The sequence below is a fragment of the Phalacrocorax aristotelis genome, chromosome 2, assembly GCF_949628215.1.
Source record: "Phalacrocorax aristotelis chromosome 2, bGulAri2.1, whole genome shotgun sequence".
NCBI classification, from domain to species: Eukaryota; Metazoa; Chordata; class Aves; order Suliformes; family Phalacrocoracidae; genus Phalacrocorax; species Phalacrocorax aristotelis.
In genome coordinates, this window is record NC_134277.1 from 156,975,702 (window position 1) to 156,995,683 (window position 19,982).

A 19,982-nucleotide genomic window follows, 5' to 3' on the forward strand; every position below is an offset into this window, starting at 1 on the left:
CCTCACAGCATGTTCTCTGCTGCACCCATGTGAGCTGAGAAACATGAGTAGTCAGCTCATGTCCATCTCAGTTCCCCTACTCTTGACTTCTTCCCTCCTGCATCCTGCCTTCTGCCTGTCCTCAGAGCCAGTGGTGGAAACAGAGACCAGACTTGCTTCCTAGAGAAGGGACCAGCTGCTGGTCTGGGAAGTACAACATGGGTGTCCTTACTGCAGCTTCACTGGTACAACAGAGAGGACAGGCAGCTCAGGTGGCCCTGGTTGAGTAAGGATTGACTTCAGGGTTAACACAAATAGGTCAGCATGCCCTCAATATACAGTAAAAAGCTCTGAGGGCCTCATTGAACAGGGAAGGTAAAGAGCACCCAAGGAGGATAGGGCAGTGTTGAGTAGCTGGTCACTAAGGGACACGGACTATCTTGAGCACTCAGCAAGGCAGGTCTCATGGAGGAAGTGGAGGCTGTTACTGATGTGAAGTGGATGAACTGAAACTCTTCAAGCAACTCCAGAGACTCCTAACCCAAAATGACATTGAAATTGTTGCACTTTTCCCAAAATTCACCTACAGGCAGCTTGGCCAGAAATATGACAAATCTCGGTCTACCTGTGCATGGGTGTGAGTTTTCTAGAAAAAGAAAAAAGGCTCATGTTAAACATTGCTTCTGTGATAAAGCCAAACTGAGCTTGTATTTCCACAGATGTAGTAATAAGCAATGCAGTATCTACGTCCTCTGCTTGAGCTGGACCTTTGGGATTGATGCAGGGTTATGACTCGTGGGCTGAAATTACAAACGACAAGATAAGAGTCTCTATTTTCCCAGATGTAAGTAGGGGTACTCAAGCACCCTGTAAAAGGATTTTTGGCATTTACATTAGGTTTTTAGTCATTAAGACTTTGTACTTTGGGTTCTGCCTACAGCAAACCTCAGCTTGACAAAAAAGGATTTTTAAATCAGTGAGTGCCAAGCCAATGATTTCCCCTCTGTGGAGCTGCATAAAGAAGATGTATGAAAAGATGAAGCAGAGTTTGGGTACCTCAAGACTGTCTGAGTATTGCTAATTGATTGTTTTTAACCTTTCAAGCTTTTGTGTTTGTCCAGTGATAAATAGTTGTTTTTCAATATTTTTGGTTTTTACATCAAAATGCCAAGTAAACATTGTTTTTCAATAGAGCACATTTAGAGGTGAACCTAGATTATTTTGCTTTTTTTGTTATTTGCCTTTGATGATCTGTAGTCTTAAGAAAATAATCCTTTCTATACTTGAATCTCAGACCTGGCTTCTCTCCTGTGAATAGAAAGAACTTGTTTGTAGTTTGGTTAAAGAGTTAATTGAGCACTGAAAAAGAAAAGACAAAGAACAAGGTGAAAAAGGAAAAAGAAGCAGTAAACACAACTCCCCTCTCCTGACATCCCATAACTAATATTTCAAGAGTAGTGAAAAACAGAAGTGATGCAATTTTTAGGAAATCCGTCCGGGAAGCTGGAAAACAAGACTGATTTCCTGTATGACCTTGGCCAGTTATTTAGGGCCATGTTCAGGCCACCAACCAGAAGGACCTAAAATTAGGCATCATGAATCCTATGACATTCAAGCAGTTCAGGCCACCTGTTTTGTACCGAAGACTCCCAAAATGACGGACAGAGAGAAGCAGTCACATCACCTAGGTTAGGCAGCTGTAGCCACAGTGGGGAGCAATAGGGCAGTTCACCCACCTTGGCTGTTGTGATTTCTCCTAGTGACTCTAGGCAGGAGCTGTAATGGAGCAATGAGAACGTGACACCTTCTTTCCTTCAACACAGACAAAACACCTTTTCCTATCTCGCTTAGGCATTATAAAGATTAAAGTTGTGGTGGTTTGGTGCCTGGGTGTCAGTGACAAAGGTCAGGTAAATACTTGGGAGGCATGGGCTGTAAGTTGAGGTAATATCTTTCATTAGACCAACTGCTAGAGATAAGTACCTGTACAGATAGCAGGCCATGGGACCATAAATATCCGACAGCCTCCAGTATTCACCTTGCTTTCACTCTCAGGGATGGTATACAGAGCCCAGCAGACGGTGACAAATCACAAACAAAAGAAAAGGTATATTTTGCTATGCCATATCCATCTTATGGTCCCTGCTCCTTGTTAGAACAACTGGCATTGGATGCTTACAAATTTTTCTAAAAATGCCAGTAGAAGGTAGATTGTCACCTTGTACAGCACTCTGTGCTTTCAGTTTTCCTTTTTAAAGTGTTTCTTAATTTCAGCAGCTATAGGAAAAACAACGAGAGGAGCCTACTCCATTAACTCCAACCCCAGACCTCTCCACAGAGCTCGCAGTGTGGTGCTGGATCACACTGCTTGTTAGCTGGGTCATTTGTTTATTAATAGTTGCATACACTTTAAGTCCTAGGCTGCTTGTTAGCCATATGCAGCAGCAATAAAGAGTTCCACTCTGCACTAAATAAATTCTATTACACTATTTAAATGGTATTTTTGGTGCTGCAGAGCCAGGGTGATTGTCCACATAATATTCAGCTTTCTCCTAAGCCCTTTACCTTGCTCTCCAAACTATGTGCCAGAGGAGAACTGCTCAGCTGGATTTCTTTGCACTGCCACTGAGGACCAGCAGCAAACCTGGGATAAAATACACCCACTGACTGCAGGGTTTTGCTTCATTTTATCTGGTGTGCCCCTTTCCCACAAAGGCTCTAATAAACAAGGCTGCCTTCTTAAAAATGTGATACTGGCTGGCATGCCCAGTGGAAATATTAGCCCAGGAAAAGCCCATGGGGAGCCTTAACCCACCCTTTCTCTGGCCCAGCAGTGCTGGCTGGTACCTGCAAACTCCATGTCATGCAGTGGAGAGCAGCTGCCTTCCCCCATTAGCCACACCATTCCTGTTCCTGACCCTGATGCTGCTGAGCATCTGTCCGCACACATTTCACTTCTCATGATTTTTCTGCGCTAGCAGCTTTCTCTTAAGCTTTCCTCTGAAATTGGGTATGTCTCTCAGGGTCAAGATGAAATAGGCATCATGCATGACACTGGCTGGCTGGAAAACCTAGGATGCGCAATATCAATCAAACACCTTCTTGTTCCAGGCACTGTAACAGGAACTGAGTCCTCGCCCCGATGAGGAATCTGAATGCACAAGATAGTCAAAGGAATAAACACAACAAAGTAAAATCAGTGTTCCCGGCTTTCACAGCAAAGCAACGGCTAAGCCAGCAACAGAGTGAGTCTCCTTTCTCTCATACCAATGTCTGACCCCTGGACCAGCCAACAACAGCTCGTAACGTAACACCAGGAAGCTGCTTTTGGATTCCCAATTAGCCCTGTAAGAATGATTTGACAAGCACTGCAGAATACCAACAAAAGACACTTTTATAGAGGCATTTGTTTACTTTAATAGAGCAAACAGTTTAATTAGATTTTCCTCACACATCAGATAAATAGCATTTCGCTCTGACCTGTTCTGTATCTTGTGAATGATTCTTAGATGTGGTTTCCCCAAAGTCATTCCTTATATTGGAACGATTAACCACAGCCAGGGTATTTTTGCTCATATACTAAATGTCAAACTAAAGGCAAAAATAAAATTAAAATTATAATGTCATTTTGTGCTAGCTCCAAATTCAACCAGTTGGAATAATCTCAACGCCCATGAATGCAACCATTTTTTCTCTTTGGTCAGTCAAAGCAGATGTCTTAATCTGCTTTGCTTGTAAGCACAGAGAAGAGGGACCTGGGCTGTGCTGTACTGCATGGCTCCTGAAGCCTGCAACCTCTCCCATCGTGAGCCGTGGAGCACAGTACTGTAAGTCCCTCAGGATATATCACTGATCAGAAAGATCAAATTGTACATAGCAGAACAAAATGAAAGAGATGTAATTCACTTCAAGAGCAGCATTGGCTTCCTGCACTTCCTCCCTTTGTGCCTCATTGAGCCTTGGGGAGAAAGGAATTAGGAAGCAAGTAGAGCAATTGCTGAGAGATAAAAGCATTGAGGACAAAAATTAGGGAAAGATTCAGACCTACTGAGGTGCCAAGGTTTTTCCCTTCATTGAATCAGCCCCTTCAGGATCACTTACAAGGAGAGGAAATCTCTGTTTTGTTTACCACTTCATAGCACCAATAGGGAGAGGGACAGTGTCTGGTTTTGGTGAGATGCACTCAGCACTGCATCGTAGTATCAGATCCCGTGCATGAGCATTAAAGCTGGTACGACAGCATGTGCAGGTGAATGAGAGGAAGTCTCCTTCATGGGACAGCTTGGGTGCCCAGCAGTTTAATTTTCCCTCTTTACCTACATGATTCAAGGAAGAAGGAACAACCCTTGACCAACCATACCCTTCCCCCACGCATGTGGATTTGGATGCAGTCTTCTGGCAGTAATGCAAGTTAAGCAGCAGCTCTCCAATGAAGCAGAATCTATGGAATAGGCTCTGTTAGTGTCAGCTTTTCTAGAAGCTGGCTTTTGATAATTCCGATAACCCAAAAATTTAAATGACAAATTACTTACTTTATGCCAGCCTCATGCTCAGTGGTGTTAGTTGGCTATGCAAAGCAGAGACTGATTTTTTACTCTCTTGCCAGTACAAATTGACTCCTAGCCCAGCATTGAGAAAGTTGGGTTGGGTTTTTAGGCATCAGATCAGTTCTCAGTGACTGGTAAGTTAGAAACAAACAAACAAACAAAAAAAAAAAGATATAGCAGATGCTTGTAAACAGTACCTGTAAAATCATTGGAAACAAACAATTTTTATCAGCTGTTAAGTTGCAAGACTCAGAGAAGAACTTTTGACCTTCTTATGTTATAAGAACACTGTAAGATTATGAATAACCTGAAGTTACGATCTGGGGCTGTTTACCACATTCAGAAAGGTAGGGCAAAATAGTATCTCAACAAAAGAGGTGCACAGTAATCCTGACTTAGTTGTTTCTGAAAGTTTTTGTCACTTTAGCTGCTCCAAGGTATATCCCAAGATACACATTTTTCTTTAACTTACAGCTAAGCCAGTTTTGTATAGAGAGTTAAGTTGGTGTGGGGAACCACAAAGCAACACAGATAGTCCGGGAAATAAAACCCCTTTTCATGTTTCTTGAACTAATTTACTTCCAGAGGAAATCAACTGGCACTTAGTATGTTCTGAAACTAAGAACAATCTTGGAATAACCACCCACTCAGTACAGAAGAGACCTGAGGAAGAGTTTGTGTGTCTGAAAATTTATTTGAGATGATTTCCCTCATTAGGGACCTAATCCCCTAATTAGGACCTAAAGTCCTAGGTCCTAATTAGAGACCTAAACCTCCTACCAGTTGGTGTAATAAAGACAGCACTTCCACTTACAGGCTTCCTCTCATACACTTGGCCCATCATAACTGCAGCCATCATTTCTATTGCAATAAGGGAGGTAGCTCTCATCATTAGAACTGACATTTCACATTTTGAATGTTGAGTGGAGTTTTTAGCCAGCAAAAGCACACTTTTATTTGGAGCCCTTTCAAATTTGTGTTCTTTCATTTTAAACAATTTTATTCTTCCTATCAGCTGCTTGCTATTCAAGGACAGTTTAAGGCCGGACACTCCAAGACAGGTCAGATTCTGAACTTTTCCAGTGACATTTAAATCCTAATGATAAAATTATTGCCATTTTTCAGATGCTCTCAACAATCCAACTCACATTTCTCTCAGTACCTATTGTATCATTGCATTATTTAAAATACAAATCGTTCCTCATTTTATGAATCACTAGCCCAGTGACATACATCACTTCTCTGATGAAATGATAAATTTTCGGCACCACATTCTGACAGCTGGCACACAGTAATCTATCTTGGAAGCTGCAGAAAAAACAACTCTGCCCAAAAAGCATGGGTGTGTAGCCATCATCTTGTGTCAGTAAAATAAGTCAGTTTTACTACATGGGACAGCACTGAGTCCCTACAGCATCCCTTAGCCTTCAGGCAGAACTGTCAGCGTTCTACTCTTCTGAAAGTTCCCATCACTATGTCATTTAAACACCAGGAACAATATTGATGCTAGGGAGCAGCGGACCTACATACAAAATAAGGCACATTGCATTAAAAAGTATCAACTAGTCACACACTGCAAAGATTTCAAAATTATTTGTTTCAATGAAATAAAGATCCCTTTATTTCAAGACAAGCCAGTGAAGACTTCAGCTCAATATGCAGCTACAGGAAAGAAAAAAAAGATTAGAAAAAATGTTGACTAGACATTGCAAGCATGTGGAACAGCATAAAAAGTAGTGCAAGACACACAATGAATAATAAACCAATTGCATAGCCATCCCTGGAAAAGGGAATGCAGTGTTTGTTACAGCACTTCAAAAGGGAACTCTGGAATTGTAGGGATCAAAGGAGCATAACAAAATACAGATTTGATAAAGATAGGCATTGCTAATCTTTCAGAGAGTAAATCAGAGGGGTACATGAGAAAAGTATAGAATAATTAATAGTCTAGAGAAAGTGGACCAAGAGTTTCAGTTTTTTCCCAGGACTACCTTCGTGCTAGAACAGTTCAGAAAAGTGGCCCAATATCTGTTCCGGCTCTGAAATGAGCTGTGGCCCTCTAGTTCATATGTTACTGGCCTATAAGAATATAGGCATATATCCATCTACCTCAGAAATGAAAGAAAATTCAAAGACAGAAGGTATTCTTTAATGAATAAGAACACTCAAAATCATAAAAACAGCACAGAATTAATCTGGGAGTATACAAGCATCTCTGCTCCAAGCTTCAAGCCAACCTCTATTTGCAAGGGAACAGGATGAAGAATGAAATGATGGAAGATTACTCTGTGACCTGTACCCTTGGTAGATACCATGTATGAACATTGCTTCTTTCTCCATTATTCTGCCAAAGCGCAAAACCGCAAGATGCAGCTCCACAGCTGCTGAGGTGTGTGTGGATTCCCTCCTTGCCCAAGAGCATCTTTCCTCAGAGCTGGGTATTCAATCACACAGGTGAGCATGAGTTTGCCTCTCCAGGAACTGACTTCATGGTTCAAAAAAAGACCCCATGCCTCTCAGCTGGGGAAAGCCTCCATAAGTTTCCCTTTTGATTGGGTAGAGGGCAATGCAGACCAAAAGCCTAACTCCAGAACCCTGAAATGCTCCCTGAAGGAGGTTCTCTGTCAGCTACAGAGGCATCCTAAGCAGATTGACCTGGGAGGCTAGATACTAAGAGGATAGTGAGAATCCACTCACTGCCTACATGGTACCACCATGCTTAGGGTAATTATTTTTTTATTAGGTTTCTTAAAAGCTTCATACCAAGTTCTAGTCACCTTTGTACCTGAGTTTCAATCTGCAAGTTGATAACAACTTTAAAAACAGTACAATAAAGCTCACACTTCAAAAAATAAGTCAGGGTAATAATTAACAGGATTAATCCCACCATGAAACTAAGCAGACAGCAGCATGCTGTAAAGCCCTGTAGATGAAACTTCTTGAGCAGAAATTAAGAAACTAAAAATAAACTAACTTCCAGGGTTTAATTATTCTCTTATTTACAAATGTATAATTTAGAAGTAACTCAAATCAAGCTGGCAGAGTAATGCAGGATTCGAACACACAGAGATCAGACCACAGACCACAACAATGTATGGAGAATTAAAAGAAAAACTATCCTAATGGTGAAGTCACAAAACCAAAAGTGGACATGCAATGGATAATTCTTTTGCATATATTTTTAGTGAGTAAATACTAACAGAGTAAAGCAGAACCACATACAGAAATGCAGACTTATGTCCCCCCACAAAATACCTTACAGATTCGTATGTGTTTGATGGATTTCCCCCATATCATGTACATTCATTTATTCTTTCTCTATTAAAAATCCCCAATAAACAATAACCCCTAAGTCGATGGGAACAACACAAAGGGAGCATATTGCCACAGGTGACAGTGAGACAGAATTGATCTAGACAGATTTATTCCCAGGTTTAGTAAGAAATTCACAATTACTACAAAAAGAAAGGAAAGAAAAATTACTTTTGCTTGGGGCAGTTCATGGCTACTGCACTATCCCTTGCCTCTTAATCACTTGCTGTGGTGAAGCAACAATCAATACAGTGTAAAAGAGATCACAGAGGGCCTGAACCACGTCTTACTAAAACCAGTGGCAGAAAAAAAGCCTTCCCCAGAGGAAGTTCTCAAAGAGCCACAGCACAGGACCTGTAGCCCAAGAGCCAAGACCAAAGTGACTGAGCCACAGTTGTGCTGTCCAATTACGGCTGCTTCAGAGGGCTGAGGCAGGTCCTCAGGGAATGCGTCCCAGTCAGGACAACATCCCCAGGCCGCTTCAGAAGCATAGCACTGCAAGTCTTGCTTTAGCCTTGCCTCGCCGCACTGCTTCCCCTGACTCCTCCCTGCACCAGCTTCCATAGAGTGCTCAGAAGACAACCATGGTGTGTCCTTCCATGGTGCTTCCATAGCAGGGTAGAGAAAAGACCAAAGCTGAGGCATCTGAGGCTCTGTTCTGCTGCGTCTCAGCCACAGCCTAGTAGAGGTGGAGCAGACTGTAGAGTGTTACAGGAGGGAAGAGGGCTGATCCAGGACCACAGCATTACTCCAGAGGACCTGTGGTCATTATTTCTTTGCCATGGGATCTGTGTATAACCTAGTGACAGTCATTTTGTTTCCCAGTGGACTAGAGGACCATTGAAGGTCCTTTCCAACCCAAACTATTCTATGATTCTCTGATTTCTACAGAAAGCATACTGCAACATCATAATCTTTGGGGAGTGAAGGGGTGGGAGAAGAGTTGATCACTAGCTCTCTTAAACTGTGAGCTCCTAGGATTGCAATATGAGAAGAATCTCAGTTTTCTATGAAAATTGCAGGTCAGACCCACTGTAAATTTTGTCTTTACTATTTTATTGTAAATGAAAAAAAAAAAAGAGAAAGAAGTTTTTTCCTAAAATTTTGTCACTAGACCAAACTAAAGTATGTACTCTGGCTTCTCTCCAGGGCTGATTACAAACCTGGATCTGCAATATAATTCAAAAATGAAATTACAAGGCTTAGAGATGAAGAAAGGATTTTTAATGTTCCACACCCAGCTTTGCTCCTGATCCCTCACTGACCTCAGGCAACAAACCAAAACCAGCTTAAACTCCATCTAAGTTTCACATATGGAGGCATCAAGTCAGTAGGAGTGTTCTTGTAAAGTCAGTCTAAAGGTCTATCTAACCTAATATCCCATTGTGGTCAGATGCTCGGGTGAAGGGCGTAAGACCTAAGCAAGCAGGTAAATTATATTTTGCTCTATATAGCTCAGTCTCTAGCAGTCTGTGGTTCATGAACTTGCTCAGCAATTCAAGTACCTTTGCATGTAATGACTGTCAGTGTATCTTGCTTTCATAAATTTATCTAATCATTTTCCAAGCTTGTGTAAACATTTAGCTCCCACAACCTCTTCTGCCATTAGGCTTTTTAGGTGTTGCTTAAACAGAAGCCACTTCATAGTTTTGATCACCCCCGTTGTCCAGTCTCTGCTTTCTTTCCAGTTCTGTTGTATCATTTTAGTGATGGGAATACCAGAAATGCACTTCGTTCTTCTCATGAGTCTAGGTACACCACACAGAATTTTTCATTCTCCTCCTAAAAATTTATAATAAACAGCTTTGGTTTCTAAAGAACATTGAGTTGATTTTTTCATCGAGTTCTTGGAGATTTTTCTCCCAAGTTCTTGATTATAAACTCAAGACCTCATTCATGATGAGCAAGAACTACTCCATAGCCTGTTCTTCATGTTTTTCTCCACGTGTGCTATTTTATATTTGTTCTTTCTTGTCTGATATCATGAGAGTTTTTCTAAACTCTTTATTATGAGCTTTCATTTTATAACTTCTTATAGTTTAGTATCATGAGCAAACTTTGTCATATTACTATTTACATCTTTTCCTAACCCAGCTATGAAAATACTGAACTGTGCATTCCAACCGTGAATGTCTATGGGACACCAGTGGGGCTTTCCACCATTGACAAAACTGACAGCTTAATCCTACCTTTTTTTCTTGTGCTTTTTAACCACTCTTTCATCTATGGAAGGACCTTTCCTTTTATCCTCTTGCAGCTCAGTTTCTTTAAAAGTCTTTGATGAGAAACTTTGTCAAGGGCCTTCTAGAAAACCAAGTACCGTCTGGATTTCCCTTGTCTACCTGGTTATTGGCTCCTTCAAAGGATAGATTTATGATGCGCAACTCTATAAATGCCGCAGGGACTCTTCCCCAATATATCATATTTACCCAAATGCCTGCTAATGTTACACTTTATTACATAGTTTCTATCATCTTGCCTAGTGTAGATGTTTGATTTACTGGCCTGTACCTCCCCAGGTTTTCCCTCCCATCTTCCACTTTCTATTCCACTGACACCAAAACACTTTTATGCCAGAGGTTCAACTAATAACCAGTCACGAAGTGTCAGGCAGAATCACAGAATCATAGAGTATCTCAAGTTGGAAGGGACCCATAAGGACCAAGTCCAACTCCCTGATCCTTGCAGAACTTAGATCAGAGCAGATCTAGCTCATACAAGACACCATGAGCTGGAGCAGCTGCAGCGTGTCAGGCTTTCTGTTGCTAGCACGGGGGCAATGACATCCAGAGAAGGTGCAGATGTTGTGGGGAGGGTAATAGCTTCTTAAAACTACAGCAAGCTTTTCCAGAAGTCATCTTGCATATGGTCCCAATGCTGAAAAATTAATTTCTCCTTGCCTTTGCTACTGAAATAAAATTTCTGGTGCTTGTCCTAATGGTGAGTACACTGCACAGTAGGACCAGGGAAAGGTCATCACAGTACTGCACGTGCTGCACTTCCTAGGAGGGTAACAGCACCTGCAAGAAAGCAATGGCTGGCAGGTTTGGGAGAAGCAGGAGAGAGAAGCACCTATGTGATGAACTCCATGCCCTGTGCTTGTCCCTGGATTTGAAAAGGGTGACACTGCTTTACCCACACTGTAAAGGCAGAAAACCCATTTCTCTCCACATCTACTCTGAGATGACTTTTATGTACTATTCAATATGTTATTGTTATTTATTTTTACTGAAAACTCCACTGATGGATAGTCAGGGAAAGAAGAAGTTACAGGGACAGCTTTGCCTTCTAGCAACATTTCAGCATCTTTATAAACCAACAAAGCCCAGCATAAACCAGGCATTTTTACACTTGATTTTTAGTCTCTCTTTACACTGTAGAAACAGAATTGTTACTACAACTCTACAAGATGAGACCTGTAGAACCAACAGATCAACAGAAATGTAAACTATCTTTTCATAACAATGTCTTTGCTGGATTTCTTTGTGATGAAATAGCAGTCTGCAAATTTTTCAGGAAAGTTCTGTTCTTCAAAAAAAGGAGTGGGGGGTTATTTCCAAATGGGACTTGTGGAACAATTGAGAATTATGGAAACTATTTTCTAAGTGGGTCTGCCTAAAGGTACTGATGAGAAGAGAAATACAAATCTGATGCCAGCTCACCCTATTGAAAATCAGACCGGGAGTGTATGTCTACAAGATCGTCTCCTAGTGTGTTTAATGTATTTTGCTGCTTTCTGCTAAGACAGATAGCATACTAAACAGATCCAAAGTGTTCTTCACTGCAACACTGAAGCATTCTTTTTAATGGAGGGTATAATCTCATTACAAGCTCTGGTAATCATCTAGATTACAATCTTAATTGCCAAAGTAGGTAAAATAGATAAAACATATTTCATCTGTCCCCTCCTCCTCCTCTTTTTTTCCTTTTTAAAGGCTCAGCAAAAGAAAAGTGGATTTTTTTTCCTCTCATAAGCTTTTAAGCACCAGAAAGGTTTCTTTGTCTTTGTTATCCTCCACACAGATCCTCTGCGAGATTACATTTCAAATTTCAAATTTATGATTATAAAGCCAGATTCCTGTGACAATCTTCCATCAGGCACTGAGAGCTGTCAGCATCTCACAGGAGGTGTTCAACACCTTGTAGGATTCACTTCTCATTACACTGAGTCCTGGAGCACATCTCTTGGTAGTTCAAAAGGTACAGTTTCCTGAACAGAAATCTCATTAACTCCATCATCCCCCTCAGCCTACAGTAACCTACCCCATAAACTATCTACATTTGTAAAGAACTGCATAAACACCCCTAAATCAGCCTCACATCACTCTGGGAAGGGAGATAATGTCTTCTTCCTAAACTTAGTTCATGTATGAGGAAATAGAAAGTGAGACATGAGATGAGAAAGCCTTAAGATGGGGGAACAAGGAAATCTTAGTGCCCTGGCAGTTGTCTGCTGCTTTAACCCTGCTGATGCCCTTGAAAGGCTGCACAGTTAAACAAGTGTCCCAGACCTTTATCTCACTGCAACTGAGCTTCCAGCTGCAACCATATCTGAAGCTGTGCCACACAAGCACTGAAATGAGGTGTTCACTCAGAAAGAGGAGCTGCTGAGAAAATATAGGTTCATGAGCCTATCACACAGCAGGAGGAAAGGGTCTCTCTGCAGCCAAACACTGCAGTTCTGCACAGTTTCTTCAAGACAGTTCCACTCAAGCAGCTCAAATCCCAGAGAAATGATGCCACTGGTGATGTTCAGCACTAAACTCTAGTTTCCAAATTAGCGTTCTGGGAGGCATTTTGTATCTTGGTGATAGAGTTGCCCACTGCTGAGCTACTCCATCACAAGAAAAGCCACCCAACAAGTTTTCTAAATCCTGCCATCAAGCTGCTAAAAACTATGCTTCAGATGGCACTAGCCCAGCACACAGTTTGCAAAGGATCTGGAAAATGCTTGGCTTTTGCAGTCATGTGGAGGAAAATTGACCCTTTGATGCATTCGAACTGAAAAGGTACTCAGACTGAGAAATCTTGCTGTGATATTTATTCCAGAGAAAGAGGACACCAGGGTCAGCCACAATGAGTTCTCCACTTCCTTCATTTCCCTTGAGAAAATGGCTTAGCTCTGTTTTCCAAACAAAAGGTCCAGCCACGGCCAGTGTAAAGATGCAGATCTGGGCAAAGACCTTTGTTGAGTCACTTTCCCCAGCAGCACTGAGCTCCTGGAGCATCCTGGCCAGGGGAAGGGAGGTGTAGGGTAGCCCGTCTCTCCATTACAAAGAAGGGGGACATGAAAAGTTTTTACTTTCTCCACTTCACACTTAACGATGAAAGATAAGTGGCTCAGCTCCATTCTCAGACTAACCCAACCTGTGAACGCCACCATCTACATTTCCTCTGCAACCAGCAAACACTGAATACGACCTTGCCCCCAACATCCTCCTCCAGAATCTCATATAAAATCTGAACTCTTCATGTGCACATTTGTGGTCCTTCTGGATTCATGGGTGTATTAGTTGAAATGCTGGTGTCAGCATAGCTAAGAGATCAGAGCAAACTTGATACACTTAAATGCTGCTCACGAAAATTAGGTGATATATGATCTCCATTTACAGCTTTTTCACTTGTTTCTTCTTGCTGCAGCTAACCCTGGGATTTACACACGTAAATGACAAGCTGTTCTGCTGGGAAGGTGTACCTTAAGAATTATATTTAAAAATTAAAAGAAAAAGGAAAACAAAACAGCGAAATACCTTTCAGCAGCCAGGAACAATATCTCCCTTTGCAATTAAAATTTAAACAAAAGTGCTTCTAAAATGTATTTATTAAATGAACGCACAGCTCTTCATTGGCTCAAACACTAGCATAGAGAAGTATTTAAAATTTTAATAATTAATTGTATCTCACAATTATAGTCTGCATCACAAGAACATCACAACTTTGACAATACTCACAATACCACAATTTCAAAATCATATGTGTGGCTATATTTGAAGGGGAAAGATATATATGTTTTTCATAGACAATAATTCCATTAAATTTCCAAACTAGCAGTGGCAAGCGTTACAGAACCAGAGATTTAGATGTTTCTCATTTTCCCTTTAAGCCACTACATGCGTAAGCCACTTTCTCTGTGGGACACTGATTGCTCGTACTCTCACATTTAGCAACAGGACCAGAAAGTTTGTATATTTTACAAGGCTGGACTTAAAGCAAAATTCTTTTGCCAGACTACAGCCAAACCAAATTTCAGGAAATTATTTCCATTTGTGATTTTTCTTTTTCACACTATGCTGGTTAGCCTGTCCTTCATGGAACATGTAAAGGTCACAAGAAGGTACAGGCTTCACAGTGCTGGAGGCTTTACAAGCACATGGTGAGTGACAGCTCTGTTGCTCTAAAGAGCTTTCAGTCTAATGCCTGAGAAGTCTATGCAGATCTGCTGTATCATCTGCCACTTCTCTTCTGCCAGACAACTGTTTACTCTTTTCCCTATATTTTCTTATTCTCAAAGACCTCACATAGCTGAGCTCCCCAAGGACTGTCTGAGAATTTTGCAAGTGAAGGTCAGTATCTTCTTACCTTGGAGTCCTCCAAACAAGACTGGAAAATGTGCCTTAAAATGAAATATCATCACCCACACCTATGTAGTAAGCTGTTCCTAATGCTCCATTCCATCCTTGAACATACATTACTAGAGTTCACTTTCAGTCTAAGGCCAAACTATGCCTATAAGTGACAGTCCCATGAAAGGGGACTAAATTGTCTCACTCCAGCAAGGACTGTAGAACTGCAGCTGCAGGTTTTCAGGAGACCATACTTTGCTCCTGTGCCAGGAAGCCTGTAGATTACTTAGGAATTGCCTGGAAGGCTCCCAGATCTGCCTTGCTCCTTAGTCTGGAGCACTGACATTAGATTTACCCTCATTCTGTGCCCACAGAGTGCCTTGGATTGCTGTTCTGCACCCAGGCTGGATGGATGCTGAGCACAGCGCACTCCCTCAAGAGCCTGCCCTTGAGGCTGTGGATTTCAAGAATATGCAAAGCTGGAACTGGGCTCTGTGAGGTGACTACTGAAGTTCACAAGCTTTGTGAAAAAAACTGGAGCAAGAACAGGTGTTTGTAATGGAGATTGTGCCACCTACACTTTAAAAAAAGAAAAAAGGCATTTCTGCCCTTTTCAATAATTACAAGTCACCAGTCACTTAGCTTATATGCATTCTCACCAGGAATGTATTAGAAGCAAGCAGGAATACATTTATTGTGTTTAACACAAAAAACCCTGTACATCCACCCAGGTGAATATACTTATACGTGCATGTCCAGGTGACTGAAGGGGGGCTAACGATTCAGCAAGAGATCTTCATTTCTCATTCTGAAATGATCCTCCTGAATTCAGATGCAATGCAAACAGGATTTAATTGGAAGCAGTTTCTAATGAAATGCTCAAACTACTTTGCCAGTGAGGAGCTGCAAATCTCAGTCATCATTAAAGATCTGTTCCTGCTAAAAGGTTTTTTTTTCATACAGTAAATTCCAAAGAGATACAGCAGTCCTAAATAGATCTATTGCTTTCTAAGAATATAGCGCAGTGTGCCTGCTGGGCAACTTGCCTAGAAATTCTTTTCCAATGAAGTACTGGAAGAGAGCGCTTCATTTGCTCTGCTCCCAGTTCCTTGAGTGGCAATAGCTCAGGTGCGCTGCTTCAGTCACCCATATGAAGGCCTCGTGTATCTAGCTCAGTTTAAACTGAAGCAGGCATCAAGTCTAAAGGACAAACTCTGCCAACCATAATTCACCATAAACCACTGAAGGTGGTCTTGTTAGAGACCAAATCACACTGTTATTTGTGATTTAATTCAAATGCTACAGATATCAGTGGGAAACCATTATTAGCACTGATAGACTTTAAAGTGGCCTGGCCTGCAATGCGGAAAGGAGAGGCTGTGGACCATTTTGTGCTCTTCTGCAGAGAAAGTCCAGAAGGAGAACACATACATCTAGATATGTTTGAGTTAACTCCCTGAGTTTTATTCCAAATCACAAGGGCCAAAAGCAAAAACAAATCTTTCCTAGCATGGTACTATACATGGTAGCACAACTCAATGTTGCATGTGAGAGACTCTCTGCAAGACCTTCTGTGAATTGACTTGAGACCTTGAAACCCAAGTCTCAGATCTGGACCTCAGTTTTACAAACACCCTAAGCCAGGTGGTTCTGTACAACAGGAAAAATAGAGGTTCCTCATCACGCATGTTGGGAAATCAAGTCATATCATGACTCTTCATGCCTCCCCATAGCTGCACTGAGCCCCAAGGACTCACGCTACTCATCAGCATCCTTCTTTATAGCAGCAGGCTACAAGAAGAGACTGGTGACATCTGAAAACTGCCAAATTCAAGGCTTGAGCTCAGAGGCAACCATTATGACAATTAGAGATTTTCAAAGCAAGGTAAGCCAACAGAAGTACCACACACTGGATGCTCCTAGGAGGGAGAAAGGCTGTCTAGAAAAGCACCAATTGCCTGTAGGTAATGTTATCTGACACATGTATAGTGCTTAGAGAAAAATAAATCACAAGGGCTATGGACACACCTCATTCTTACCCTGTTGCCAAAACAGCTTCTTATCAGGATTGCATAGTCACTTTAAGATAATGAGAAACAAAAACTAAAAGTGTGCATCCAACTTAGGTTTCAGCAGTGTTCACATCACCCCTCACAAAATTTTCCCCCTTCCATTTCCCCATAGTAGGATACAACCAGGACCAGAGTTCCTAGTTTTCTGAGTGGAAAATCACAAGAAAGACCAAAGCACAGATTGCAAAACCAATTCCAACAGCCCAAAGCGTCTGAGAAAACCTCCCTGGAATGCCCGTTTAGGAATTCCCCTTCCACTCCTGGGTGGCATGGTGCCAGGTAGTGCTGGAAGGTACAGCTTTCTCATCAGCCAGGAGAAGGGGCTTCAGATGCCACTCAAACAGAACACAGAGCTATGTTCACAGTCTCATTAATTTATTCCAGGGAATTGCCTGGGTGCTTTTGCTGAGCTACAGCTGGGACAGTTCAGAGTCTTTGCCATGACCTTTTTCCTCCAAAAAAAGTTTGCGTAGTGGTGACGACTAATGGGAGGGAAGAATTGTAATTCCACTGTGGTAGCTCACAAGAATAAAGACATACTGGCTGACAAGTGACGATAATTCATGCAGAACATCCAGTCTGGATACTGCCCAGCTTACACTTTTGTGATTCCAGTGCTAAAACCATCTTCAGATTGTGCATTATCCTGACTTGGTGGAATGTCCAACCAACCCATAGTAATGCAATCTTAGGGAATTATGCAATGCTGTTTTAAGTTCAATACTCAGTGCCAGAAAGTAACTCCCCATAATATGTTAAACATACCACAAGAAATATAAAAATACTGCTCTCTCACTTCAAGGAGGGCTAAGCCCCACAGACTTCTGAGGAACAAAGCCACAGTCATCAATTACAAGAATCGGTCTACAATAGCAAGCAAAAAGCCTTACTTATTCTGCACTGCTGGCATCAGTGCTGCTCAGCTGGCAGAAGGCTCATGGCACTGGTAAAGCTCCAGGGGAACAGACTTGCAATGAAGACTCTGATTAAAGCAGCAGGCTAAGTTTTTCGTTTTTATTGTTGCCAGTCATCAGCTACCATGTCATGAAATGTTGATCTTTTTATATGCAGCCCACAGCCATGCCAGCTCCTAGTGGTATTTCTTGCCTGGTAGAGAACATCAGGACAAAGCATCAGCTTACTCTCCATTCCTTTCTCTGTTTTTTTTTTTTTTTAGATGCACAGAAAATTTCTCACAAAAGTTTGCAGAAATTGAAGATGCATGAGCCAGGCAGGATCAGACAGCTGACTGTTGAGTTCATAAGGAGGTGGTAAGAAAGCGGCACTACAAAGACGAGGATGGGCTTGTGGTTAAAGTGCTGGCCTGAGAATACAGACACCTGGATCCAGCTTGAGCTTCTCCTTAGATTTCCTCAGTGACTCCAGGCAAGTCCAGTGGGATAAGTTGACCCATAAAAATGCATACCCAAAGCTTGCCCTACCCATGCCCTGGCCTGGACTCTTCTTATGCCTCTCAGCTGGGCTTATTCACTCAGCTGATGTGCAGTTAACATTCAGCTACTCGAACTCTGAACTGAAGCTCCCACATGTCTGTGCATGAAGAACTTTCTTCTACCTGTCTATATCCAGGTGATTAGTCACAACCTCCATCTCCATGTCATCTCAATGTCTCCACAAGACTACCATTTGCCGCTCCTCTCTCTGCTTTGCTGGGGACTGCTGGGGAGATGCACAGTTTTTTAGCACATACCTATCTCTTTGGGGTCCTAATATTAAAGTGCATGGTATCCCTAATATGAAAGATATTTGCTTGAGAGAGACTCAGCAGCAGCCCATCTGGTTACCTCTCCAAAACCAGGGTGGGATTTCTTTTTCATTAGCCTCAGCAGTTGAGCCTAGTCTGGAATCTCTCTAGCCATTTTAATTCTGTAACCTTTCACAGCAGCTTGTTCCATTGCCTAATTGTTTGAGTAGCTGAAACACATCTCCCATATATGTAGCCAGAATTTTCCCTTCTGCAGCTTAAATCAGTTTCTGCTTCTTCTTTCTTCCCTGACTAATGAGAATAACTGGCCCCTGTTCCCTTTATCACATCATTTCATGTATTTGCAGACAGCTATTATGTCTTCCTTCAGTCTTCTGTGCAGACTGAACATGCCTGTCTCTCTCTACTGCTTCTCGTAAGTCTGATTTTCCAAATCTTTTATCATTTTTGTTATTCTCCTTTGAGCTTTCTCCAATTTGCCAGTGTCTTTTCTTAAAGAGCAGCATCCAAAACGGAATTCACTACGCCAGCTGAGGCTTTCACCAATGCCAAGTGGAGCAGAAAAGCAACCCTGCTTCTTTTACACATGACGTGCTCTGTATTTATACAATCCAGAATATTTCATTGGAAAGCATCAATGGGCTAAATACGAGAACATATGGATGGGGGACAGCTAAGAGAAGAAATATCTGTGAGGCTTTGAAATGTGTAAATGCCAGAAAAGAGTATTGTTTAGGTGGGCTTGAAAGGGAGGAGGAGGTTAAGAATAATGGGATGAAATGAAATCGTAGGCTGGATATCAGGAAAAATATCGTAACAGTTCAGACTGTGGAAAACTCTCTCCCTGGGGAAGTGATGCAGACTCCGTAAGTTGAGTCATTAAGAACTAGACTAGACAAAGCAATGCAAATTGTAGAGCAAGATGACTTAATATATTATTGGGATAGGGGCTAGATGGGCTGATAAACTTGGCATTTCTAAATTTCTTGTCCTACAGCACTCTCAAATAACAGAACTAACCTTTTCTTATGCTAATATCCACTTTTTGTCCCCACCAACACCTTCATGTGTTCTCCATTTGACCAATATGGGACAGCAAAGCTAATTTAGAAAGGCTTTGAGAATTTCTGGAAAAGTTCAGGGAAATTTGACATTTCCCCTGTCTCTGTATCCACAGGCTCCATGTGTAAAAGGGGTTTGCCAGGTTGCAGTCCCAGACAACTAAACTAATAGATCTCACATGGTACAAATGGAGAAAGCCATCACATCCAGCAGAGATTATCCATGCCTCAAACTGACAAACATCTACCACGACCAATATCACCATGACCCTCCAATGCAAGGGTTCACATTGGTGCAGCAACACCAATGGCTGGCAGCCAGTGGCAGTAATCAGGACAAATCCCCAGTCTAGACAAAGCTTTAGTTACCATGAGCAAAAGTCTCCAGTCCCTGGGTCTAGCTTTCCTTTCAGTAACATAATTTTAACACTAGTGGAACTCCACAAACTTCAGCAGAATTGCTCCTGACTCACACTACCATAGGCAGGACCAGATCCCTGCAGAATTTCCCTTGGCTGAGAAATGCAAAGCTAAATTATATTTCTTCAATTGCCTGGTGATTGGAGGACAAGAAAAAGTCAAACAAATTCTAAATATGACCTTTACTGGTTTGTCTATGGAGATTGAAAATATAAGGTCCAGTGGCTTGAGGAAGACCAGAGTTAGAAGGTTTTTCCTCTGCCACTAGATGCTCAGAATCGCTTTTTCTTGGTGTCAAGAGT